Source organism: Lissotriton helveticus, chromosome 3_1 (assembly GCF_964261635.1).
Source record: "Lissotriton helveticus chromosome 3_1, aLisHel1.1, whole genome shotgun sequence".
Taxonomy (NCBI): Eukaryota; Metazoa; Chordata; class Amphibia; order Caudata; family Salamandridae; genus Lissotriton; species Lissotriton helveticus.
The window spans coordinates 1,544,106,877-1,544,133,851 of NC_136061.1; the positions used below are offsets into that span (position 1 = coordinate 1,544,106,877).

At 47.4% G+C, this 26,975-nt stretch overlaps 1 protein-coding gene across 4 annotated transcripts in view; it reads left to right on the forward strand.

The window, feature by feature from the left end:
* The window catches only part of SMIM35 (small integral membrane protein 35), a 259,001-nt gene extending 232,570 nt beyond the window's left edge, over positions 1–26,431 (forward strand). For all 4 annotated transcript variants that reach the window (XM_078683946.1, XM_078683943.1, XM_078683945.1 and 1 more), the window contains exon 5: positions 26,118–26,431. The gene's annotated coding sequence lies outside the window, so the exon portion shown is untranslated. The remainder of the gene's footprint in view (positions 1–26,117) is intronic.
* The last annotated feature ends 544 nt before the right edge of the window (positions 26,432–26,975 follow it).

Consider the following 26,975-nt stretch of genomic DNA (forward strand, 5'->3'; position numbering starts at 1 on the left):
ATTACGTTTGTTGTGTGCATTGTATACCGCCCATAACACACACACTTATGTAAGTAAATGGTGGGGTTGGAATGGAAAGCTCTACGATCTTGCGAGCAAACTCCCCTGCCCTGATTCATCCAACATTGAGTATTTGGTGTGTTTTTTACCTTTTTTTGGACTCAACGCACTAGACTTTCGGGGGTGTATGCTGAAGACCACCTAAGTTATGACCTTTCGACCCAATGCGCTCTCTGGTCTGGACCGGTGCACCATGCATACCTGTTCTAGAGAAACTGACTACCTTCAGTTCGTTGGACTACACAAGACAGACAGTGACAGCACCTTGTTCATTGATACTGACAGTCCATGCCTTCTTTAGCTGTTGCCTTTGTTAGGGCGACGGGCCTACTTTACTCGCTAGTACCAAAGTTCAGCTAAGTCTTTTGTAACCAAGCCCTTTGATACATTCCGTTTGCAGGGATGGGGAGCATGCAGGCTGAAATGGTGTTCATCGTAGAAGAACCGGGAAGGAGTGTCTTGGCTCCAATTCACTAAGCACTCAGTGGATTTCCACCAAAAACATGCTACGCAAAATGGCGATTGAATGTAGCCTGTCAGACTTTTGCATTGTCTATAGCCAGAATTGCTGAAGCATTTGTGAAGAATCAGACTCTGAGTGGTGGCAGCGATGGAGACAGCGATCTCCCTAGAAGTACAGCGACAACCCTTTTGTTGGATACTCTTTTTTCCTTGCTAGTGTTGACACCATTAGATTGGTGGGAAGTGTGGGGAGTCTATTGGCAGTGGTGTCCTTAGGTGTGAAATGTTAGCCAATTTGTCAGGGCCTCCTCTTTTGTTCATCTTGATTTTTCAGCGCCAGGATACCCTTTCGGGTGAGTTGTGTACTCTGCAAATACCCACAACATAGCATTTGGAAGTGCTGCTCCTGAGAGGTTGATAGGAATGAGATCTCGGGATTCCTCTTCTATTGCACATGTATTTTGGGTTTCTTCCAGTAAAGTCTCCCAGAAATACTCCCAACCTGACCACCACCACCTGAGGACAATGCGCAAAACTGATGGGAACACACATTGCAGAGCTGCCTTCACCCAGTCCCAGGGTTACGCCTATTCGCAAGGCTAGTGTAAGGGAAGGTCTGAGACTCCAATATTATCGTTCCAGGACTCCTCAGTGACAAGTGTAGATGACACTACACTATGTGTTGGAAATCTTCGGAGTTCACAAGCTGGTGTTTTTGACAGCTAGATCCTCAGTCAAGGAAGCAACATCAGCTGAAGAAGTCTTCAACCATCTCTTGTGAGTGTATCTTGCAAAGGAGCTGCTAAAACATGAAAAATAAAATGATAATGAAGGCATTTTATTATCATTTTATTTGTCCCTAGCGTCGTCAGCTGTCAATACATGTGTTCAGCGGGGCAGGGCCAGGCAATCCTCTCGAGGAGGAGGTGGTGGGCACTTTTAAGTGCGCATGTCCGTTTGGCCTGCTGCCTTAGGCTGGCCAAACGTTCATGCGCACTTAGGTTTCTCCAACCCAGCTGTGTTACACATCTGGGTTTGGAGAAACGCCACAGGCTCCCAGGCACAGTCGGAGCGGCAAATCAAGCTGCTCAGACCAATCCCAGCACTTCTCTCATGCTGGGAATAGTATTCCTAGCATTAGAGAAGCACCTGGATTGGTATCTGGGAGCATCTGGGAGCCTGCGCAGTGTGCAGCCTTCGACACAGTTAACCATCGTGTCCTTCTCCACCGACTCGCGGCAGCAGGGATCACCGGGACGGCACTCAGCTGGATAGAATCCTTCCTCACCGGACTCACGTTCCAGGTATGGGACGGCAATTACCACTCATCCACCCTCCCCCTCACAAGCGGGGTCCCTCAGGGATCTTCCCTGAGCCCGACGCTTTTTAATGCATATATGGCCCCTCTTGAAGACGTGGTGACACCATTTGACATAAAAATGGTAAGCTACGCTGATGACACTCAACTGGTCGTCTCCCTATCCCAACTAGTCGACCACCCAGAGAACCTGGCCAACTGTCTCACACAAATCCACAGCTGGATGAGTGATTCATCATTAAAATTAAATGGGTCTAAGTGTGGTAAATAAATAAATAATACCTCTCTTTTTGACTAGACATATAACATAACAGATAGCTCAATAAATAAGAGTCAAGATTCGAGGTAGTAGGAGTTTTGCAGGTTTAATATAGCATAAGGACAGGAACAGGACAACCTGCATAGGAATAGGATGGCAGGGCCCAGCAGCTGCTGGGGCTGGATCTGGGATGAGCGCGCTGACTTTAAATAACAATACATGAGCATATATACATAACGCAAACACATAGCATTACATTGCAGTAGGCGTAGCAGTGGGTGGAGCAGAAGGCGTGACGCGTAGCAGTCGCGAAAGATAAGGGCGAAAAGAGGTGTAACAGGGCGTATACATAGACATGTGATGCAAACGTAACAGAATATGTCATGAATGGGGCGGAAACCATGGAGGGGGCTACCTGAGGAGCCGGGACCTCTAACCTGATGGTGCGCGCAAACTAGCAATGACGTATCACTAGGAGAAGCTGGGGGCTATGAACTCTGTGCTAGGAGCAGAGACTGAAGTCTGGAGAGTCAGGGCGACATGTACCTAAACAGTATCTAGTATCTGATGTTTAGAGAACATGTTGATATAAACTACAAGTCAGGAGGGGAAAGGCTGACTTGATTCTAAGACTGGACCATGCATTATTCTACATGTAGTACGTGATGAAGAATATTAAATGACCATTAAATGCAGTATTTCTCTAACGTGGAGACGTGAAGGCTAGACAATGACGGAAACTATTGATGCGATTCAGTAGCTTAGGAATGCAGAGAAGGAGGACTGAACTGATAACTGGAATCATAACATATTCTTGGCAGACTCAGAGACTGAGCCAGGCTGGGCCGGGCACTGCGAGGCAGGAAGTAAGTGAAGGGTCGAGGATACAGGTGGGGGCTGTATCGCTCCTCAGCGAAGTTTCAAGAGACAGGAGCTGAATCTGGTGTCCAGGCCCTTTTGAGGCCTAGAAACGGGGACTTTATAATGGAATAACGTGCACACTGAGAAACGTGGCAACGTAGCTTTACATAGGCCTGATATTCGTAGTATTCACGAGGACTGGAAACTGGCATATTAGAGGTGGACACAACTGTAATTGCGTCATTAATCGAACATGGGGAATGCATATGCATATTTAATCATGCACACATAACATATGATGGATGACACGTAGGGACACAGAACATGGCAAAATTTACTTTTCCACATTCCCTCCTTGTCACTACGTTTCCATCAGGAAACATCAATTTTCATGATACCGTCTATCATTTCATACAGTAACATTTGCTCGTCTCGAATTTTCTTGGAACGGGATTTAGAACGGGGCTTGGGACTAGGAATACAAGAGGTAGCACAAATGCCGCAAATCGCAGGGCCACATTGTATACAGAGACAGCAGCTGAATATGATCGCTACTGCAATACCTAGAAAGGACAATATTTTCCATCCCCATGCGGAAATTATATTCCAGAACCAACCGGACCATGTCCAGGTGCCTGGATCTTGGTGTATCAGATGGGCAATTTTATGGAGTCTGGTTATAGCTGAATAAACAGACGGCGCGTTATTTGGAATGAAAATGCAGCAACTAGATCCGATGACTCTACAGGCCCCGCCCCTATCGGCCAGTATGACGTCAAGGACGAGACGATTCTGTAAAACGACAAATCTCATAGCAGATTGCTCTTCAGTTAAATTACCTAGAGCAGAAGCAGTCTCATTTACTACAGCTTCAAGGGTTCTGGTTAACCTACGGATCAGTTTACTATTCTGGATAGGTCCTATAAAGAAGAAGAACCCTCTGTTGAAATCTGTATACTGTTCTAGAGCAGTTTCAGTATAATCGACAATTGGGGACTCCCTTCTATGTCTAATGTGTACTAGATGTGTGTTTCTATGATAATCAGGTGGGGCTAGGAAAACTGGTGGCAGTAGGAAGGCAATGTAACAGGTTCCCTCCCAACCGAGGGGCAGACGAACATATGCAGTTTGACCACAAATAAAATAAGAATGACGTGAAGCTTTGAAAATAGATTTCCCACTGTCACTATACTTGATAATAGTAGTACAATCACTGTGTCCTACATGTACGGAACCATTATTTCGGACACATAATTCACCTCTGACTGGCAGTACTGAAATAGCAGGTAAGTCTGGAGTAGTATCAGACTGAACATTCAAGACCATAAAATTCGAAGAATAATTACCTAAATTATACACTTCATTTTCTAGATCTAACCCTGTTCTGTGGGGAAGACCTTGCTTGTCTGGGAAACATGTACTGTTAAGAAAAGACATATCTGTTGAGGATGACGTTAACGTGGACCATGCTCCACACGAACCATTATGTGAAAATGGATAAGGAAAAAGTGGCAGAACTCCCTTCGGTGTCTGGAAAGGGGGGAGTCGACCACACACCCAACAATTAGTGGCATTGCTGGACTGGTGTGAGTAATGTAACATGCGGATGAATGAGTTATTTCGCATAGCGAGGCGGTAAGAGAGTTCATGAGGAGGCAGATCACTAAACATATGCTCTACTGTAGCATTAGCAGACATATTTACATGAGGAACTGGAAGATACAGGTAAAATGCATAACTGGTGCAGGAAATCATAATGCTGAGAAACAATATGAAACATAGAAAAACGATACATCGAATTGAGTTTTGACTAACTCTCTCACTATGGGGGTCTATTTTATACATGTCAGAAACAGTCTAACCGTTTCACCTAGGGGAGGACTTAGACAATCAAACTGACTGACTTATTTTACTAGACCTTAACTTGAGTTTATACTCCTGTTGCGGAGTTTTCTCTAACAGGGGAGGGTTTGTAGCAATGTCTTTTGCGGGACAGTCCTTGAGAACAATATTTTGGCAATCCTTCAAATCCTGGGAAATGTTCTTTAAGACGGGTTTCAGTCCATTAAATTGTTTTACATGAGAAAGGTGCACCCAGCCTTTGCGTCCTTCCAACTTCACGGCTGTACGGGTGGTGAGGAGGACCTGTCGGGGCTCTTTCCAACGAGGCTCCAGCGGACTTGATCTGTCAAAGTTGCGGACCATCACCATGGATCCTGGAACGATTTCGTGCGGTGCCACCTCGGTATTGTCTGGAAATGCGGCAGCAACCTGTGAACGACATGAGTTTTTTTTTTTTTTTTTTCAAAAACCTTTATTGTGCAGAAAGAAAAGAACAAATACGGGCCCACAACCGTCAGGCCGGCCACGATACATTAAGGCACAAGTGCAGGCAATACAACTCCTCAGCGGTAGCGGATGATAGAACAACAAGCATCAAATATTACGTCCAATAGAAACTTGGCGCCGAGGAGAAGGAGCATTTCAAGGTTAGGTTTTAAGGTTTTTCTTTTATCGTTTTTGAACCAAGTGAAAGCAATGAAGAATAAGACATAAAGAGAGCTGAGTCCATATAACAGCATCACGACATTGGCAGGCGGCTGCAAAACTGATAGCAACAATGGAAATCAAGTCCTCAAACAATATGGCGGTACAAAGTAAAAACAACCAAAACATCAGCCATCATTCGCACACCATACACAGCGCCGCCCCTCCCATCAACCCCTATCACGGACCCAGAAAAGAACAGGTTAAGAAAGCGCAGAAAAACAGAAAAATAAGGCCCATAGAAACTAAACAATGTAAAAGAAATCCCACCCCCCACCCAACAGCAATGCGGAGGCTACGGCCTACCCCCCCCCCAGCAGAGTGTCTGTCGCCCATTAAAGAACCCGAAATTCAGACGAAGAAAGAAGAAAAAGGAAAAAGGAAGAAAAAGGAAAGAAAGACCCCTCACACTTGAGATATAGGGAGTAAGAAGGGAGAGACTAATCCCCTTACCCCCAGAAAAGAAAAGAAAGGCGGGGAGGAGCCCACCCAATGTCAGAGCTCCCGGACTTCCCAGCCGCATATAACCTCTACGCCACGGACAACAGTAGATTCGGAGGACCGAGAACCCAAGGAGTATCAGAATCAGGCAGACCTAGAAGTCCGGGTCAGCGCAAATCAACATATCAAAATACGGTGCTGTCCGGGTCCTCACTAGTTAAGCAAACAGGACCAATAAGGGAAACACCCACAGTCTGGCCAGAACCACCAAATCCCACCAGACATGGCCATCGCGGAGAAGAGGGCCAATTGCACATGCTCCCGGGCTTCCCAACCGCAAATAAACTGTCCATCCCAAATACCATAGTACAGCACGAAACACAGGAGAGAAGGGGGAAAGTCAGCGTATAGAACAGCAGCACAAAATGAAGAAGCGCCCCCTCTCGAGTACCACTCGTCAGTCAAGCATCTGCCCATCGAGAAAAATACCCCCCTAGCCCCGGATAGCCCGAAAACGGATCCCAGAACATGGCCTCCCCGGAGGGCCTGCCCCCATTTAAACGAAAAGACAAAATGGCCGTACACAACAGAAAGAAGATACCCAGAAGCAAAATGGATTGTATAAGCCACAAACAGCGCCAGCAATCAAAAGAAGCCGACCCGGAGGAGGGCCCTAATAACAGAATCTCGGCCTCCGCTGTCAACACCAGACCTAAAACACACAAGTTCCTTCCATAATCCGGCCACCCGAACTCACACAGGCCCGCACAGCTCCCACACCATGTGACGGTAAATTCAAAAGACATTCAGTCAAGAGAGAATCTAAACATCCGTATCTAGAGTCACAGATCAATACAATAATCACAACCCCCACAACCAGAATAAAAACCAGGAGATAGCAATGTTATAGCAAATCGGGAAAAAGAAATGCATCCTGAGCAGCCAGCCAATCAAAATAGGTCAGTCCGGATCTCCGTCGTCTGTCCGAGCAAAGTCACGAGAAAGAACATCAGCCCTGGCCCGACCGGCGAATTCCAACCGGGGCCGGCCATCGCTGCGAGCACCCTCCAGGTAGAACAAAGGAGCAAGATGGCCGCTCCAAACAAGGAAGAAACCCAGGAGGCGTGGAGGAGCGTACCCGGTCACCATCAGTTCCAGCATCCACGTAGTTAGGCACCCTCTCCGCCATCGGACAGCACAGTCCCCACCGCTGTATAAAGACGGCTCCAAAGACAAAGACCCCAGGGGGAACCAGGCACCGGGAGGCCGATGAATATAGCCAGTGTAGGGAAGGAGTTACAGTTACCGATGTGGGGGGCAACATTGTAGCCAAAGCCTCACCAAGGAGAGAACCAGCAACATTACCGTCCGGGACACTGCACATCTCCGCCCGCACGTATTGCGTTCGTGTATCAATTCCAGACAGTGTCAGAGGTGGCAGGGGGTCAGCCTGTCCCGGCCGCGTTACACAAGGGGAAGCACCCTCAAGTTTCTCCGCCAGCACCTGAATGTTACGCCAGCATGTAGTCTCCAAATCCGCCAAGGCGAGCAGGATATCCCTATAAGTCAGGGTGTCCAGAATCAGCAGCCGGTCCTCAGCGAGCGGCGATGCCCCGGGGTCCGTCTCCAGCCCAGTAGCAGACCGGGCTGCGCGCGACAAAGATGGCGGGGCAGCCGTCGTTTCGTAATGAAAGGCAGGCGCCATTGCCGCCACTCAGGCAATCCGCAAGAACGAGAGGGAGGATGGGGGCGATCTCACTGTCCGGGGAGGCAGGCGTGAAACCTCCGACGATCAAGCAGCCCACAGCGAGGAGTTGTACAGCTTGAAAATCACCATGCCCTCATTGCCAATATGAGTGCCTTGCAGCCGAGAATCGCCCCAGGATGAAGGACGGCCAGGCGAGAAGCAGCAGAGCGGGGGGAAGTGCCGCGCAGGAGCTCCAGTCATATAGAGACCCACCTCTGCCAAAGTGAGGCACTCTGCAGCAGAAGAGAAATAAAAAGACAGCGCCGAGATCACAGCAGACCCGTGGGCAACGGCACCTCCCCCGCTCGTCTCACCAGCTCGGTATCATGGCGTCCGGCGTTAGTGTTCAGCACAGCTACCCGGGCAGCCTCGGAGATCGACGAAAGCAGTAAATCCTGCACCAATTCAGACTGCAGAGGTCTCAATGGAAAGCGGACGGCTTCTGCATCTCCATTTCAGCAGTTAACCACGGTGGGAGCCAGGAGTAAAGTCAGGATATTCCGCTCAAGGCAGGCGGCTTACGGAGCCGGGAGCTCAGACGTCCGTCCCGTTCGCCATCTTGGCTCCTCCCTTGAACGACATGAGTTGAGGGCAGACATCAAGGAAGCTAGGTAATCTGTCAGCATATTACTTGAAACATCGGTAATACTTCGGGGTCTAGGAGTACCCCACATATTAGGGGGGCGGCCGAAAACGACCTCATACGGGGACAGACCTGATCTGGAATGTGCGACCATGCGCATATAAAATAAAGCGACTGGCAGAGCTACTAGCCAGTCCACACCTTTTTCTTTACACACTTTTGCAATACGGATTTTCAGGGTCTGGTTATGTCTCTCTACGAGACCGGCTGCTTCAGGATGGCGTACACAATGAAACTTCCACTGGTACCCTAGCAAAAGGGAAACATGCTTCATGAGTTCAGATGAGAATGGCTGACCGTTATCAGAATATACGACTCTAGGGAGTCCATAACGAGGGAAAAACTCACGAACCAACTGCTTGGCAGTGGTCGCGGCTGTGTAATCTGGGACTGGATATGCTTCTGTCCACCTGGACAAAGCGCATACAACTACGAGGACATACTTGAAACCTCGACATCGCTCCATCTGAATATAATCCATCTGGAGGACTTCAAAAGGGTGGTCAGGGGGCTGGAATCCACCTTGTTCCACCGGGACACTTTTACCTGGATTAAACTGACAACATATCATACAGGTACGGACTTTCTGCTTGGCTGCAGCTCGTAAATGCTTGTTGAACCAAATGTTCTGGATACTGTCTAACATAGCTTTTTCTCCTAAATGTGCTGGACTATGTGCGGTATTAATAATGACTTGAACCATAGAGTCGGGGAGAAACCATGTGGCTCTACCCTTCGTTAACCATCCTTGATCTGTCTGGACCCCTCCTTGTTCGGACCATTTCTTGATTTCATCGGAAGTAGCATGTAACTGGATATCTATGACATCTTGTGTAGGGTCTTTAACTGTCATACATGTAGTCGGATCTGGAGTATGTGTCTGATTAACTGGAATGTCTGGAGTCTGTGCTGTAAGCTTGGCTGTGCGATCTGCTAGATCGTTACCTTGAGAAATGGTGTCAGTAACTTTCGTATGTGCTTTGCACTTCATGATAGCGATAGATGTCGGTAAATGTATGGCATCTAACAGAGCTTGAATAAGGAGACCATGCTGAATCTTGGTTCCATGAGAAGTCATGAAACCTCTCTCCTGCCAGAGCACTCCGAAGTCGTGTACAACTCCAAATGCGTAACGTGAATCTGTGTAAACATTAACTTTCAAGTTCTTGGCGTGTATGCAGGCTTGTGTCAGAGCAACTAGCTCTGCTGCTTGAGCGGACAGGGTATCAATACGGTGTGTTTCAATAACTTCAGTGTCAGTAGTCACTGCATACGCGGCGACTAGTTCTCCTGTACTTGTTCTCATACATGAACCATCCACATAAAGGGTCAGGTCGGGGTCTGGTAACGGAGTATCTGTCAGGTCTTGTCTTGGCTTTGTCGTAATGTTAACTACTTCCACACAGTCATGTGTGGCAGAATTCGGAGTAACTGATGGTAACAGTGTAGCAGGATTTAAAACGTTGCAGCGTCTGATTTCTATGTGTGGCTGGAACAGTGTCAATTCATAACCTGTTAAACGTGCAATTGTCAAGTGCTGAGTTTGTGTTCGGTTTAAAAGAACTTCCACGGAATGTGGAACTTGTACTGTCAAGGTATGTCCTAAGACTATGGAATCACTTTGTCTGATAGCTAGTGCTGTGGCTGCAACTGACTTGAGGCACGCAGGCAGAGCCTGTGCTACAGGATCTAATGTGCTTGAAAAATAAGCACTGGGCTTGTATTGTCCTGCTTGATCTTGTGTGAGAACAGATAATGCTGTACCTTCGCGTTCAGTAACGAAAAGTGTAAAAGGCTTACTGTAGTTCGGTGTAGCTAGAACTGGAGCTTGGCATAGGGCTTTCTTTAACTCATTGAAACTAAATGTATGTTCAGATGTCCAAGGGAGGACAGTCGATACGGCTGCCTCCTGTGTCGTTAACTGTATCAGTGGCTTGGCTAGAAATGCATACTGAGGAATCCATTGTCTGCAGTAAGAAGTAAGGCCAATAAAAGCACGTACCTCCTTCTGGGTCTTGGGCTGAGGAAGACTCGCTATTAACTGGATACGGTCTGGTGTCAACTGCCTACCCCTCTTGGACAGTAAGTGTCCTAAGTAGACCACTTGCTGGACACAGAATTGAAGCTTAGAAGGGGACACCTTGTGCCCCATCTCGGCCAGGAAATACAGAACTGTCAGTGATGCTCGCTCGCAAGCACGTTCAGAACGGGCTGTGATCAGTAGATCATCGACATACTGGAGCAGGGCAGTGTCAGTTGGCATGTGAATGTTGTCTAGTTGTCTCTTGAGTGCTTGACTGTAAATACTAGGACTTTCTGTGAAACCTTGAGGAGCTCGTGTGAACATATAGCTCCTTCCATTTAAACAAAATCCGAAAAGGAACTGGCTGTCTGGATGAATAGGGACACTGAAAAATGCGTTCTTGAGGTCTATGACAGTGAAGAACGTGGCTTCGGAATCAATGGCCGTTAATAGGGAAGAGATATCTGGGACAACTGGGTACTGCGGAATAATACACTTATTAAGCTCTCGTAGGTCAATCACTAATCGATATACTGGGGGTGCATTTGGATCAGTACGTTTCATGACTGGAATGATCGGAGAATTACATACATTGGAGTCAGTTTCTACAACCACTCCTTGAGCAATAAGCTCGTCAATAATTTTGGATAAGGCTGCTACAGCCTCAGGTGGCAATCTGTACTGTCTGATTCGTGGTAACACTACACCTGGCTTGAGAGTCACACGATAGGGTGTGATTTGCATATAACCAACATCAGTTGGACCTTGCGCCCATAAGTGCTGCGGAACATTAGACAGTCTTGAATCAAAATCTCGTAATACATAGTGACCCTTGAAGTCACGTAGGAACAGTCGTATTCCCTCTGGGGAACAGCATATAACTGCACCTAACTCTTTCAGTGTTTTAATGCCTAATAGATTTTCTGGACATGACTTAGTAAGTAACAGATCAGTAGTGCGGGACAATGGACCTACTTCTAGAGTAACTGGTTTTGAAATCTCATTTACGATAGGTTTTCCTGAAAATCCAAGGGAAACATTTCTTGAGCCTGAGAGCGGAGCCCCTGGAACTTCGGCGTGACTAATTGTGGTCCTACTTGCCCCTGTATCAATCAAAAACTTTCTGTCTTTCCCTAATACTTGACTGTGAACATAGGGACCTTCTTGATCTACAGGTATCTCGATGAGAGGCAAGCCTACCTCCCTCTCTAGGCTGTTTCATGAATACTGCTGGTACTCTGGATACTCAGACTGTGCATACTGGTACATCTGCGATGTAACATGCTGTGTTGCAGCGATAGGCTGCGGAGCTGTAACTGTCTGTTGTGCATTCTGTGGCTGAGGAATCTGTGAAACTTGTTCTTGTCTAGGCGGACGTGGTCTTTCTTTAGTCTTACCAGTAGCTATGTTGTGTTTCAGAACTGCACACTCATTTATAAAATGACCTGGCTGTTTACAATAATTGCAGTTCCCTTTAACGGGAGCTGCAGGATGACTGGCTTGATTTGGACCCCTCTTCTGACTGTCTTGAGGAACAGATTGTGCAACTAGTACTTTCATTTTCGTGTCTTTCATACGTTTTCTCTCGTGTTCTTGTTCTTCCCTGATTCTATTCTGGTGGTATTGGAGCATCTGCAACATCTGGGACGGGGTATTAGCTTGCCAGGTACTTTCGACTTTTAAAACTCGATTTTTAATTTGTGGACTTGAATTCTCGACTAATTTAGTAACAAAAAGGTGAGGGTATGACTCACTACTTGTCTTGAGGCCACTGTTGATGCTAAAACATTTTTCAAATCTAGAATAAACATCACTGATATCTTCGTCTTGTTTCTGTTTACAGGCTGAGATTGCATCCCAGTCTTCTTTTCTAGTTGTCAATAATCTGGGTAAAACTTGTATTAATAATTCCGGTAATTCTTTACATTTATCTCCAAGACCGGTACCTGGTACTCGTGCCTTGTCTTCAGCTTCTAGAACTGCCCAATCGATCTTTTTCTCTCCCACCTCCCATTCTTTTTCCTTGAGCTTTTCATACACCCCTGCGGGCAGCAGAACCTTTAACATTTTAATTATATCTGGATACGTGTATTCTCCCATACGGAGCATGTCTTTTAGTTCTCTATGGAACCCTGCTGGATCTTTGTCATGACAGGGAATTAATTTCTTCATCTCGAGGAGTTCCATCTTTGTAATCGGAGTGTAAACAAACACTCGTTCTAGTTCGCCACCCGTTCCTCTGACTGGGTGGACTTCTCGTAACGGATTCTGTCTCTCCATGTAAAATGGTTTACTTTCTGGGGGTGAGACATGAACAAAATGCGGGTTCAGAAACGTTCTATATTTGTGGCGCTGTTCTAGAATGACACTAATTAAATCGGTACCTAAACCTTTCCATCTATACTGGAGTAACTCGTTCAGGACATCATGTAACGGGCCTGGATCAGAGTGCTGACCCTCATACAATGTAATGAGGTGCTGAATCATATACATACCCACCAGTCGTTGTTCGGCTGGGGGCATTTTCAGAAACATTTGTGCCACTATTTCGTCTGGAAAAGTGGTAGAATCAGTAATCCATCGGACTGCTGATCGGGCTAGTTCTTGTTCATGCACGGTACTTAACTCACTATAACCGATTCGTGATTTCAAAATGTGATCGGTAGCTTGAAACACTTGTTCTAGTGAACCTTGTTCTGGTGCTGGAGAATGAAAAATAGACTTGTGTTCTAGGCGTAAATGGCGATCTGGAAATCTAGGTTTTCCTACATACGCTATTCTGGCGGGATTCTCGTCCTCTACCTCTTCAGTATCAGAGTTACTTTCTTTCTCGCTTACTTGTGCTGCTTTACGCTGTTCGTGTATCTTTATTATTTCTCTACGGATTTTCTTGTACATACTCTCCACAGCACCGACGGTCTTGTGCTTACCCTCGGCTATATTATCACTCCACCTTGTCAGGATTTTCATTTCCGCTGGATCTTTAGACGGGTAATCTTGTTCTCTTATTAGACAATTGATCAGAAACTTTAATATCATGAGCTGGATCTCGGCTTTCCTTTGAGACATGGCCTCGTTAATGCTTTCTGGATCATCCCCTGTACGGATGAAACGATATATTCTGTCTAGATCTTCTTTCATATTCGGTAAGGTGACTAGATACTCGGCCACCTTTCTTACGCGGAATGAATATAAAACCATATTATCCTCGCCTGGGACTGGATCATAGCCGCATTCGGCAAGGGATTTTCTTATTTCTGCTACAGTCTGATGTCTGGGCGTACGCTGTGACGCTTGTGCATGTAATTCGGCTGTCGTTAAACGCTTGTGTGGCGGCGGGGTTTGAGGAGTACCTCCCCCTGCGGCCCCTAAACTAGAGTCGTCTACTGAGGCTCTTCGTCCTGGCAGAGTGGGAAATGGAAATGTAGGCTGGACTTGTATGGCGGGCTGGACCGGGGGTACCGTAACAGGTACTCCGGTGTCTGGAGGAGCGGGAAGTGCCTGATTTACAGGGACTGGCGGAGCGCGAACAGGATTTGCATATTCTGGGACTGTGTCGTCCAAATAGGACGAAATAAAAATATCAGCTGCGGTCTGTTTGTGACGTAGCTTGGTCGGAACTAATGGTGGCGGGAAATTACTGGATGCCTCTGGGGTCGCTTTTGGCAAGCCCTCGGCAAAGAGAGGATACATACCCCTAATAAGGGCATGCCTCTGTCTGTCTGACTGTTCGGCTTTGACTTGTTCGCCTATCTCGATTAGTTCTTTTTCTTGTGCTCGTTCTAAGGATTCTCTACTTAATTCTGACTTTCTGATTTCCTTTTCAGTTCTTTTATGAGCTTCTTTGCGCCATAACTCGATGGCATCTTTCTGTGACTGTCTGGCTTTCTTTTTCCATAATGCTTCTTCTACTCGCATGATGCACTCGGCATCCCATGTACCCGATACGGGCCATCTATACTTTTCTTCTAACTGTTTGGTATACTCTACCCATAAATCTAGATACAATTTGGCGCTTATGCCATGCTTCTGATACATAAAATGACCTGGACTGTCCCTAGGCGGAACTGGAACTGCTGCTTCCAGTAGACCCTTTCTGGTTTTTAACTGACGTAATTTCGAAAAGAGCGGCATGACTGAACTATAATCTAGACACAATACAATACACAATAAACACGATACTTATTCCCCATTCATACCACGACATTAAAATACATGAAGAACATTTAAAAATAACAGTTCGAACAGAACACTACCTGGAATACGGAACACAGAATACATGAATTTTCTCGAGAACAGAACTGACTAGAGCAGGAACTAGATGCACTGCTGAAACAGTACGAAACTTACCGGTCTCATAAAGAGACACGTCAGGACCCGCATCCACGGAAGTGGACACTTCGTTTGTGGGTCTGTGTACCACCAACCCACGGACCAGAGTCAATTAGATTGACCCTGTCTAGATACCACCCCAGTAATGGTACTCACCGGGCAGCAAGAACGGAAGGCCTCGGACTGGACTGGACTGCTACGACGACGGACGACGAACTTCGGACTTCAGTTACGGGTGGACCTCCGGATACCTCGGACCTTGGACTCTCGGCTTGGGCTCTGGTCGGGACTCGCCGCGTTCCTCCACCGTCTCGTTTGGATGCTGGACCGCCTCCTCCGTCTCCTCCGTGGGCCTGAGGGATACTTGAAGCAGAAATATCTGCCGGTGCGCAGAAGAGTTCCGTCACGACTGCAGAGGGTCAGGGGGTCGGCGTGGCTTCACCGACGCGTGGGGAAAGGGCAAGTCCCTGTTCGGGCGCCATTATGTGGTAAATAAATAAATAATACCTCTCTTTTTGACTAGACATATAACATAACAGATAGCTCAATAAATAAGAGTCAAGATTCGAGGTAGTAGGAGTTTTGCAGGTTTAATATAGCATAAGGACAGGAACAGGACAACCTGCATAGGAATAGGATGGCAGGGCCCAGCAGCTGCTGGGGCTGGATCTGGGATGAGCGCGCTGACTTTAAATAACAATACATGAGCATATATACATAACGCAAACACATAGCATTACATTGCAGTAGGCGTAGCAGTGGGTGGAGCAGAAGGCGTGACGCGTAGCAGTCGCGAAAGATAAGGGCGAAAAGAGGTGTAACAGGGCGTATACATAGACATGTGATGCAAACGTAACAGAATATGTCATGAATGGGGCGGAAACCATGGAGGGGGCTACCTGAGGAGCCGGGACCTCTAACCTGATGGTGCGCGCAAACTAGCAATGACGTATCACTAGGAGAAGCTGGGGGCTATGAACTCTGTGCTAGGAGCAGAGACTGAAGTCTGGAGAGTCAGGGCGACATGTACCTAAACAGTATCTAGTATCTGATGTTTAGAGAACATGTTGATATAAACTAGAAGTCAGGAGGGGAAAGGCTGACTTGATTCTAAGACTGGACCATGCATTATTCTACATGTAGTACGTGATGAAGAATATTAAATGACCATTAAATGCAGTATTTCTCTAACGTGGAGACGTGAAGGCTAGACAATGACGGAAACTATTGATGCGATTCAGTAGCTTAGGAATGCAGAGAAGGAGGACTGAACTGATAACTGGAATCATAACATATTCTTGGCAGACTCAGAGACTGAGCCAGGCTGGGCCGGGCACTGCGAGGCAGGAAGTAAGTGAAGGGTCGAGGATACAGGTGGGGGCTGTATCGCTCCTCAGCGAAGTTTCAAGAGACAGGAGCTGAATCTGGTGTCCAGGCCCTTTTGAGGCCTAGAAACGGGGACTTTATAATGGAATAACGTGCACACTGAGAAACGTGGCAACGTAGCTTTACATAGGCCTGATATTCGTAGTATTCACGAGGACTGGAAACTGGCATATTAGAGGTGGACACAACTGTAATTGCGTCATTAATCGAACATGGGGAATGCATATGCATATTTAATCATGCACACATAACATATGATGGATGACACGTAGGGACACAGAACATGGCAAAATTTACTTTTCCACATAAGACGGAAGTGATGCTCCTGGGAAAACAATGGGCGACCATCCCCCCAACAGTCTGGCCTGACGTGTACGGAGAAATCCCTTCTCCGAAGCGTGAAATCAAAACCCTTGGAGTGTGGCTAGAACCTGAGCTCACCATGAAGACGCAAGCGGCCAAAACTGCGGGTACCTGTTTTGGGCTCATGCGTACTACCCGTAAGATTCTCCCCTTATTACCACCTGCTTCCAGGAAACTCCTTATCCAGGGACTAGTATTGTCCCGTCTGGATTATAGCAATATGGTCTACCTCGGAGCCCCAGAGGCCACATTGACGAAACTGCAGCGGACTCAGAACGCTGCGGCACGTCTGCTCATGAACCTTCCCTCGAGAGTGTCAGCAAAACCAGCCCTCAAGGCCCTGCACTGGCTCCCTGTGCGCCAAAGGGTGGAATTCAAAGCCATGTGCACGACACACAAACTAATCAACGGATCTGGCCCTGCGATCCTCAGCAGCTTGGTCACCCCCTACAAAGCATCCAGATCCCTCCGCTCGGAGAATGAGCACTTAGCCAACATCCCCAAATTCAAAAGGACACGCACAGGAGGACGACGATTCTCGGTTCAAGCGGCCATGGGATGGAACTCCCTCCCACGCACCCTCAGACTGGAATCCAGTTACCTGGTTTTTCGCAAAAAACTGAAAACGCACCTATTCCCGAAATAAATGTCCCTCCTCCCTTCCCTTCCCTCAATGGATATCAGCCTTTTTACAGCGCGGGGATGCCCTTGGGTCACCAGGCGCTATACAAATCGCTAAATAAATAAATAAATAAATAAGTCGAGGATCAGGAGAGAGGGGCAAGGCGGCGGCCATCAGAGAGGCAGGTAAGTGCAATTTTTTTTGTCTTCCCTTCACCCACGCCCCCCAACCAAGCAATGCAAGCAGCAGCCACTGCAAAGGAGTCTTCCTTTACTGCTGAGAAAGGACTGCGAGAGGTATCCATGCAGGAGGAGACTGCTCCAAGGAGAAGTCCAACTATGCCGGCCTTGTAAAGGAGTTTCCCCGAGAAGTGGAATGACCTCAGCCACTAGCGCGAGAACAGCATAATGAGTGAGGATGGGTAGAGGCCCTGAAAGGAGACTCTGGTGAGCCACTGTCTCTTGGTGCATATCCTCGGTCGTCCCTGTCTCATTCCCTTCTCCCTAGCCTGGTAGTGTGTGGCAGGGCAGCCAGCATGCACTGCAGCAAGTCTCCAATCTCATGGACTCACTTGTGATCTGCCTGGATCTCTGAGTGCTCTCAAGGTGTGCTGCACTTAAAACTGAACTGCAAATCCACAGTTGTCACTGTGGCAAGGACTATGCCCCCAGATCTAACAAGTATGCCCCAGGACCATTCAAACCCATCAATGTGCCCCGTAGGATCCCAGAGCACAGACTCTAGGGACACCTCTACTCTCCCTAAATTCTCCAGCTTCAACTTTCTCCACGAGTCTGTAGACGGCCTACACCTTATTTGGGCAGAGGGTTTGTTTGTATCTAAGACATTACTCCAATAACTGCCACCACCATAAGCCCCATTGAGGTCCATTAGCACCCATTAGAAGCTGCCAGGAGAAGGCGGAGCTGAGCGGTGAGGCACTGCAACATCACTTAAGGTCGGTGGCTCCAGAACTTTATAACCACTGCAACCGGCCCTGGTAAACCTGTTTCGCTGAGTGAGAGCATCGTACAGTGCAGCTGTTAAACTAGTCTACTTCAGGGGCTAGTAAAACCACATAAACACAGTGGCATCTGGCATGTACCAAGGGTAGTGGCGTGGGTGGGACATTAAAAAAAAGAAAAGAAATTAAGAGTACTTACCTGCAAGCGTGAAGTCCTCCTCGATAGTCTTCAATCTTCGAAGCAGGCTCCAAACTCCCAAGCCAATCCTGGTGCTGGTCTCACCAGCATGAAAGCAGCACCAGGATTTGTGGGAGCGGCCTCTATCAGCGCTCACAAGAGCACTGGAGGCTTTTATATCCTCTAACAGCTGGGTTAGAGAGGTTTAAAGTGTGCATTCGTGGCTGGCTGTCGCAAGACAGGTGGCCAAAAAGACGACCACTCTAAACTGAAAGTGCCCTGCTCTCTCTGCTCCTGTCCGTCAGCAGCAGCCCCACCCCCATCCTGACGCTCCGTTCGGGTCGGGGTGATGACAAAAAAATGGTAATGAATTAACTTCATCACCATTTTATGTTTCGTCTCAGGGGCATTTCAGTGGGGGCGACGCACCTCCGCTCAAACGGAGGAGCCGCCCCTGCTTAAACATTTGGAGTCAGGTGTCAGAGTTACTGACCGGGTTTGAAGCCGTTCTCTAAGCCGCAGTGAGTCAGCACCTATCTAGAGTTCCTGTATCCCTTTGATTATTCCAGCAGTTATTATAATTAATGTGGCAGTTGAACTCTTGCATTCTCCAGGATACATTTGTGTAATATTGCCTACAGGTAGAATAAAGTAGTTTTTCTTGTCAAATAAAAGCACCAGTTGGACAATCTTTTTTGAATGGTATCATGTTTATTGCTTTAAGTAGAGTTAAAAAGGGGGGAGTTAAAAGGGGCGCGTTCAAAGAGTGTCTAAAGAAATTCTGTCCAAGAGGCGAGTCTTATGTAATTGAAGGTGTTGCTGAAAATGTCAACTAAAATTCTGTGCTTCCCGCATCATGACCCCTGATCAGAATTTGGGTGTCTCCGCATGACTTTTCTGATATGCATCTAAACATGCCACACAGTAATCTACTCATATACCTAAAACAAGCCAGACTTATTGACTTTACCAATGAAAGAAATCAAAGTACTCTTTATGAACACATTTCTTCCCTAGATCCTAAGATACCCATACCGATTCTTAAATTTTCTTCATGACTACAGCATACTGACTACTTTGTGTTTTAGACTTCTCAGTCCTGACACTACCCTCACTTTTCTCAACACTGCATGATCCTTCAGTTTTCTTGACTATGATACTTTTGTTTTTATTGGTTTATCTCCTCTGCTCTTTGAACATAAAGCATACCCTTCCTTTCCGGGTACGACTTTATCCTGTATTTTTCTCGAATATGATATTGTTATTATTGCTCTGCTCTTTGTGCACTTGTAAAGCGCACTGATACTCGCAAGGGTCATGTTCGCGCTATATAAAACTATCAAAATAAAATATATGATTAAATATTGTATCAGCTAAATGAATAACGATGGTTTTGTTTCGAGTAATTAGAATTGAAACTGTTTCAATTATGAAAATATGAGCTTGTGAATTACACATTTGTGATCATCGCTCTGTGCACTCTGTAGAGAGGCAAAGGACTTGTAGTACATGTGGTCTGCACACCTTTATGACCCATTCACAGGCACTGAGAGCTCGTCATTGCGCACCATCATAAACACCCCCCTGCAATCTGAACTCACTCAGACACCTGAGGGAGACACCGTGTGCACTCACTCACTATGCAAGAGTATGTTACATGAAGAAAAACTATAGAAACACATCACGAAAAAAGGAAATGTTCGAAGGGAGTGCAAGATGTAGTAAAATGTGGATTAAGGAATGCAAGTTGTAGTAAAACATTTAGGGCCAGATGTAGGAAGCCTAATACCGGTATTAGGCTTATCTGATGTAGGAGGCCAAAATGAAGATTCGGTAATTTACCGAATCAGTAATTTAAGGAATCGGTAAATTACTGAATTCTTAAAATACCGATTCGGTAAATTACCGAATCCTTACTGTGGGGAGCACTGAAATGAGTGCTTTTCCCATTTCAGGATTTGTTATTTACCACCAACTCCAAGTTGGTGGTAAATATCGAAAACCCTGAAAAAGCATTTTTTTGCAATTTATGGCAGTGCCATGTGGCAGACATACATGCCCTTAGGGCATGTATGTGTGCCACATGTGCACCCATGCACAATTCAGGGGTGCAACAGGGTGTCAAAGTGACACCCTGCCACCCTTGACTGTGTTCCTCCTTTTACCGAATCGGTATTTACCGATTCGGTAATTCCCATTCATTCCTATAGGCCTGGAGGCCCATAGGGATGAATGGGAAATACCGAATCGGTAAATACTGATTCGGTATTTACTGAATCTTACCGATTCGGTAAAAAATACCGAATGATTACCTACATCCAATTTACTGATTCTAAAATACCGAATCGGTAAAATTCGGTATTTTAGAATCGGTAAATCTGGATTACCTACATCTGGCCCTTAGGGGCTTATTTATGAGCCACTTGCGACAATTTTGCACCACCGTTGTGTCTCTTTTCGTGATGCAGCAGTGGCGTAAACAATGCACCACATTGCTGCATATTTATAAGGCAACGTGTCTAGGCAGATGCGTCATTTTGTTAAGTCCTGCTTCCCATTATACTTGATTCAGGTATAATTTATGTCGGGTGGGTGTTCCCATGAAACAAAGTCCTGTAGCAGTGGCGCAGTGAAATCTACGAGATTTTACTGCGACACTTCTAGGACGCCATTGCTTCAACATCTTACGCTGCCTCATGGCAGGTGTAAGAGTGAAGCAGTGTATTAAAGATAGGCCTCTACTACGCATTGCTGGAGCTGTGTCACGCTCAACTCCAGCAATGCGTCAGTTTTGCGCCGACAGATAAGTCAGTAATATAATGTATGTGTCGTTCCTTGCGACCAGATGCGCCGTACATGAAATACGACACAGGAGGGTGCAGTGAAAACTGTAGCATCACTGTTTTCACGTAGGCTTATTTATGAAAACTTGCATCCCTGCGTGAAAACAGCGATGCATCAATTTTTCCTGCACCCTCCTTGTGACATGATGGATGCGCCATATTTCATGTACCGCACATCATGTTGCAAGGAATGACAGATACATCATACTTCTGACATATCTGTCTGCGCAAAACTGACACATTGCTGGAGTTGGGTCAGAAGCGTGACGCAACTCCATCAGTGCGTGGTGGAAGCCTATCTTTAATGCACTGTGTCACTCTTGCGCCTGCCATGAGGCAGGCGTAAGGTTTTGACGCAATGGCATCCTAGAAGTGTCGAAGTGAAAGCTCATAGATTTCACTGCGCCACTCCTACGGGACTTTGTTGTCTCAGAATGCCCACCCTGAATACATTATACCCGGTGCAGGCATAACGTGACGAAGGGCTTTACAAGGTGAAGCATCTGCCTTGATGCGTCACCTTGTAAATATGCCGCAACGTGGCGCATTGTTTATGCCTCCGCTGCAACACGAAAAGTGATGCAACAGCGGCGCAATTGTGTTGCAAGGGCCTCATAAATAAGCCCCTAATTACCTTAAAATGTTTTACAGTCATTATTGTGAAATCGATTTGTATTTTTGCTAGTGATATTAAGACATGAAAATAAATCCTGATAGGGGCAGGCAAGAACGTTGCCCGGCTAAAAGCCCTGATCATGGGACTTCTTCATGTGACTCTCAACTTCCTCTTAACCTCACGGATCTGAAAGAGACACGTTAGTGATAGATTCCTTACCTTAGAATATACCCAGGCGTCAGACTGGATCCGGAAAGTTTTGCTAGCAGTACCCCTGTGCATCAGTAGGTGACGTCCTGCGGCTCCGCGTCCGTCGCTGGCGTCGTAAGCGCCAAGATGACATCATGGAGCCTACTTAGGCGCCACCCATGCGTGCTGACATTGGTTCTTTCTTTATCCGCACCAGCAAGCACAGATCCGGATAGAGCACGTACTTTAATCACTTTTTGACTACTTTTTGAGGAGGTCAGGCTGTTCTTTCCCAAGCGGTTGCTAATGGTAAGGGTGTGGTTAAGTTCACCATTCAATGTGGTTTGGACACCCCTGACTCATTGGGCAGGGCGATTTCTACGACTGTGGCGCTGCGTTGCCACACCTGGCTGCGTTCTACTGGGTTCTTGCCCGATGTCCAGAACTCGCTCATGGATATGCCCTTTGATGGCACTCGCCTGATTGGCAATAAGGCCGACAGTGCACTGGAGCGTTTTATGGATTCGCGACCACGGCCAAGTCCTTGTGTCTTTCTGCAAACAGCCCGGCCACTCCTAGTTTTTGTTCCTTTCGTGGCCAAGGTAGGGGCGCCCAGGCACGTTCCTTCAGCAAGCCTGTGCAGAACCAGCCGCAGCGTGGCTGCAGAATTTTTGGTTTGCTGTGCTCTCCTTCGGCCTTTCCAGCACCCCTCGGGTGTTCACAAAGGTGATGACAGTCCTCGCAGCTCACCTGCGCAGGTCTGGGTGTCAGTCGTCCCTTACCTCACAGACTGGCTGTTGAATGCGGGCTCGCCCCAGGCGGTCGTCAACCACCTTCAGACTATGGCCGACTTCCTGCATTTGCTGGGATTCTCCATCAATATGCCGAAGTCACACCTGAGTCCCTCTCAGAAGGTCTCCTTCATCGGAGCAGTTCTGGATTCAACGCTGTTTCGGGTTTATCCTCCCGAACAGTGAGTCAGGGATATTCAGGCTATGATTCCGATATTTCCGCCTTGTCCCGGGTTTCAGTCAGGATGACCCTCCGGCTTCTGGGCCTGATGACCTCCTGTATCCTGCTGGTGACACATGCCAGATGGCATATGCAGGCTCTGTAGTGGGACCTGAAGTTCCAGTGGGCGCAGCATCAGGGCAACCTGTCCGATCATGTCCAGATCTCGGAGGGCACTGCACGACAATTACAGTGGTGGCTCACAAATCGCGATTTGGCCAATGGCAAATCCCTCTCCCTTCCCCAACCGGAGCACACAGTGGTGACGGATGCGTCCCTCCTGTGATGGGGAGGCCACTTGGAAGGGGCGGAGATCAGAGGCCTCTGATCTCTGGCGGAGTCCGGGCTCCATATCAACATTTTGGAGCTTCGGGCAATCCGACTTATACTGTAGGCATTCCTTCTCTCTGTCCGGGGAAGTGTGGTGCAGGGGTTCACGGACAGCACCACCGCAATGTGAAATTGCAACAAACAGGACGGGGTGGGGTCCGGGACCCTATGTCAGGAAGCTCTGCGCCTCTGTACATGGCTGGAACATCAAGGCATGACCCTGGTGGTTCAACACCTGGCAGGTTCTCTGAACGCCAGGGTGGACGAACTCAGCCGCCTGTGCTTGATGGATCACAAATGGCGTCTGAACTCGGGCGTAGTGCAAGGTCTCTTTCTGCAGTGGGGAGAGCCTTGGTTAGATCAATTTGCCACCGAAGAGAACGCGCAATGTCATAATTTCTGTGCGTGGGAATTTCCAAGGTGGCACTCGCTCTGCGACGCTTTTCTTCACGAATGGAGTTGGGGTCTATTGTACGCCTTTCCGCCTATCCCACTTCTGCCCAGAGTGCTGAAGAAGATTTGGCGCAACTGGGACCAAGTCATCCTTGTGGCTCCGGATTGGCCACGAAGATACTGGTATCCTGAGCTACTCAGCATGGTGATCGATCCCCCGATCCATCTGCATCTTCCGGAGGATCTTCTGTCGCAGCAGCAGGGGACGGTCCTCCACCAGCACCTGTCCAGCCTCCACCTCCATGTGTGGAGATTGAGCGGCGACTGTTGACAGCTTTCGTTCTTCCTCCAGAAGTCTGTGATGTCATTCTGGCAGCCAGGCGTCCCTCCACTAAAACGGTATATGCCTGCAGGTGGAACAAGTTTGTGGCATGGTGCACAGCTAAGACTGTGAATCCCCTTTCTGCCCCTTTCCGAAGTCCTTCTGTTCCTTCTTTCTTTGGCCCGGCAGGGCTCTGCTCTGGGCACTATCAAAGGTTATCTTTCGGCTATCTCCGCCTTTTTACGGCTTCCAGAATAGCCTGCTCTTTTTAAGTCCCCGGTTGTTAACCGTTTTCTGAAAGGCATTACGCACTCGTTTCCTCCTGTGCACTTCATAATGCCTCAGTGGGATTTAAACCTTGTCTTGACATATCTGATGAGTGCTCCCTTCGAGCCCCTTCATACCTGTCCTTTGCGTCTTCTCACTCTCAAGACGGCTTTCATGGTAGCTAGCACCTCTGCCAGAAGAGTGAGTGAGCTCCAGGTTCTTTCTTCAAAACCTCCTTTCCTTTCTGTTCATCCGGACAAGGTGGTTTTAAGGACCCGTCCTTCTTTCTTGCCAAAGGTTGTCACGCCCTTCCACATTGGGCAGACCTTCACTTTGCCCACCTTCTTTCTGCCTCCGCATCCTTCAAGGGAGGAGGAGAGGCTCCACCATCTGGACCCAAAATGGGCTCTTGCATTCTATCTGCAGAATACACAGCAGTTCCGGGTGGATGACCAACTCTTTGTTGGCTACGTGGGCGTCAAAAAAGGTCAGGCTGTGCATAAACGGACCATCTTGCGGTGGGTCATTCTGTGTATCAAAGCATGTTACTCCTTGGCTAAGAAGAAGCCTCCTGTGGGGCTCAATGCCCATTCGACCAGGGCAACTGCAGCCACTACTGCCTTGGGATGCGGCGTTCCCTTGCAGGACATTTGTAAGGCAGCTACATTGGCCTCGCTGCACACGTTTACCAAGCATTACTGCCTTGACAGTCAGGTCCAGAGAGTTGGCTTCTTTGGCGATCTGTACTCCGGGACTTCCTGGTGTAATCCTGTTCACAGACCCACCACGGGGGTTGGAATTGCTGGGGTATCTATTCTAAGGTAAAGAATCTATCACTAACGTGTCTCTTTCAGATGTACAAGTTACTACTTGTGTAACAATATATCTGTAAGAGACATTAGTGATAGATTCCTTACTGCCCCACCCATCCTCCCTGTTCTGCGAACTGATTTCTAGGGTTAAGGTCATCCCCTTTTCAGGGCCCTAGTTTCTTGGCACCAGTGGTTAGTTTCTTGCATGGCTCTGCGTTCCTGGCGGGGGAAAGTCGTGTACAGAACTGACGTCAGTGCGCATGGGTGGTGCCTAAGTAGTCTCCGTGACGTCATCTCGGCGCTTACGACCCCAGCGACGGGCGCGCAGGATGCCACCTACTGACGCGCAGGGGTACTGCTAGCAAAACTTTCCGGATCCAGTCTGACGCCTGGGGATATTCCAAGGTAAGGAATCTATCACTAACTAATGTCTCTTGCAGATATATCATTACACAAGTAGTAACTTGTGCATTAGAGTTTTACTCCTCGCCTCACTACCATGACGGTCTATTGCTAAAGGGGTGTAGTTTGTGCTCAGTTATCAGTGTCCCCAGAAGGAACATGGCAGGACGTCATCAATTTAGACCTATTAGCCCCTGTGTGCCCCTGGAGCCTGGACCATTTCTGAGAGGAGCATAGTTACCTATGCAATTAAGAGCTGTATATACCAAAATCTCTTGTGCCATTCTTAAAGATAAACAGGGCATTGAACATTGCCTGAAGGGATTGAATAACATCATTAGGCATTAATGCAAATATATGGAAATGCATGTTCCTGTAACTTCCTATGCTCAATTTTAGTGGTGAATCCCACATGACTACTGCTCCCTTTGATTAAGCAGTCCGCTGTCTAAAAATAGTGGGGGCAACTGCACCCAACAGCATTACATCTCAGATTGAGCCCTGGCTTCAGAAGGCTTAGGGATCCTTCATGATACAAGATATGACAGGCTTAGCCATCAGGTACGTACCCAGTTCAGACAAACTGATGTGGCACCAGTTTCTAACGGAGATCAGTCTGGTGGGTCTAGGTTTCAAGTTTTTGAAAGATCTGAAAATGTTTTAGCCATTGATATGATCGAATAGTAAAAATGTCCTTGCTTACTATGGCTTTTCTTTTTACACAAGATTCAAGACCTGTGAGCATCGGATATTCCAAAGGCTGGACTGAATGTTCGAGCTCCTGCATCATCACCGGCCTCATCGTCTTCAATGGCGATGACGGGTCTTCCTCCAGCACCTTTGAGACTGCTGCATAACCGTCTGTAGGATATCCACTCCCTCCAGCACCTGCTACACCTCTGGCTGTCCTCCATCACTTTACACCCTCGTTGACTTTGAGAACCTGAGTGTTTCCTATGGTCCACGGTCTATGGAACGATATTTGTTTTGGGGTTGCTTGACAACTATTCCTGAACTTTCTAAAGCAGCTCTAAGATCTGCCTCTGAATTGATTTAGTAAGTCCCGGGTCTTCATGCCCTGTGAGTTCTGTTCCCCTTCTACATCCTAAGGTTTGGGAGGGAAGAGAGACTTGAAAAAAAAGATTTTATTTACAGGGGATTTGGCACAAAAAGTTTAAAAACCTCTGGCTTGGCCTTTGATTCCAGGTCTCCAGAGTCTCGTCGCCCAGGCCTGCACCCTAACCATCCGTACCGGATCAACTCCTTCTCATCTTCCATCAGAACGAGAAAGCTTTCAGGGGGCAACTGCGTTTCCCAGAGAGTTATGGTTTATCAGGGGAGAAGCTTTCCACCTTATCTGCACTTTGCATTGTATTGGAAGCTGGGGGTATAAACTAATGCCACCTTGACCCATTACCAAGTCAACAACCCAGGAAATCCTGTACACAGCATAGTCTGTATGAGGTCAAGGCATATGAGTGTTGGGAGTTACCTTACACAGCAGGTAATACAGGTGTTCATTATAAGGATGAAAAATCCATATTTTCAGTGACTAAGAATGATGTAACTTTTAGAATGCAAGGA